This window comes from Branchiostoma floridae, chromosome 13 (assembly GCF_000003815.2).
Source record: "Branchiostoma floridae strain S238N-H82 chromosome 13, Bfl_VNyyK, whole genome shotgun sequence".
Taxonomy (NCBI): Eukaryota; Metazoa; Chordata; class Leptocardii; order Amphioxiformes; family Branchiostomatidae; genus Branchiostoma; species Branchiostoma floridae.
Window position 1 is genome coordinate 19,092,050 of NC_049991.1, and position 1,825 is coordinate 19,093,874.

Sequence of the window (1,825 nt, forward strand, 5' to 3'; positions counted from 1 at the left end):
GATGTACGATGTACGGAGTTAACAAATCTAAGTTCGTACAGGTAGGCAGGTTTGGTGTACGATGTACGATGTACGGAGTTAACAAATCTAAGTTCGTACAGGTAGGCAGGGTTGGTGTACGATGTACGATGTACGGAGTTAACAAATCTAAGTTAGTATAGGTAGGCAGGTTTGGTGTACGATGTACGATGTACGGAGTTAACAAATCTAAGTTCGTACAGGTAGGCAGGGTTGGTGTACGATGTACGATGTACAGAGTTAACAAATCTAAGTTCGTACAGGTAGGCAGGGTTGGTGTACGATGTACGATGTACGGAGTTAACAAATCTAAGTTTGTACAGGTAGGCAGGGTTGATGTACGATGTACGATGTACGGAGTTAACAAAATACATCGTACACCAAATAAATATTTGTGTTCATTAAGTGCATTGAAGAATTGTGGTCAGGCCAGAAATACACAGTTGACAGTTCAAAGACCATACAGAAGGCACTTGAAAAAGTTTTGAATAATAGAAAGTAACAGAATTTAGAATGATGAAAGTATTGTCGATTTCTCATAAATTTTAACGTTCCCACTAAGGCATAATGGTATACAACACTCACAAAAATGCTACCTAATGTTAGTCAAAACAAAATGATCTTGACTAAACTCATTTCATATAAGTCATTCTATAGGAACGAAGATAGCATAACTCACGACAAAGTCAAAACATTTTAACTTCGTACATCGTACTTCGTACATTAGGTCCGCCCCATGTACGAACTTAGCATAACCCACAAAATAGAAAACATTTTAACTTCGTACATCGTACATCGTACATTAGGTCCGCCCCATGTACGAACTTAGCATAACCCACAAAATATAAAACATTTTAACTTCGTACATCGTACTTCGTACATTAGGTCCGCCCCATGTACGAACTTAGCGTAGCTACGTCACAGATAATTGTCGACGTTTCCCGGACTTTGCCGACAGCGGTTGTCGGAAGCTGTCGGAAGCTAGAAATTGTCGGAAATTACGTGTGACGTAGGCTGATCCAAACTTCGTACATTTCACCCATTTCTGGACATGTATGCTAACGAGAAAAGCTTTGCTTCTAATGCTTTGCTGAAAGCACAATAAAAACTATCTATCACTTAAGAATAACAACCATCATCTATCTAGCATGTCGACAACTTCAGGAAATTAAACCATTAGTCCTGCTGCAGTACCTTAAAACCGCCAGGGGACCAATGCTTATCATTCAAGGTCTCATGAAGACCTATCCACATAACCAAATATTCATTTAATCCATACAGGCCTTTTAGGGTTGTGCTGTCCATTCACACACACACACACACACACAAGCACGCACGCACGCACACACACACGGAGAAACCCGCGAAGAGTGAAACACACACACAAACACGCACACACACACACACATACGCACGCGCACGCACACACACACCAACCAACCCACCCACACAAACACACCCACACCTGCCCTTAGCCAAGTGTGGCAAAATGTAGTGTGTGTACATAATAGCAATAAAGATATTCATCCATACAGCAAAATGCCGATGCATATATACGTACAGTGCAGTGCCGATACATACAAGTACACATTGTTTTTTTCTTATTCTAAACATGTACATGGACTTAGTAAACCCACATGCCATAGAACAGGGAAAACACTCAGCGTATGCCTGCGGCGAAGGACTTTCCAGCTGGGTTGTTTCTAAATTTACCCTTTCACTCTTCGCGGGTTTCTCCAAGGACATCTCTTCACCACACATCGTTAAGCGGAGAAGCAGAATTTAATGAGTACACGGGACACAACTC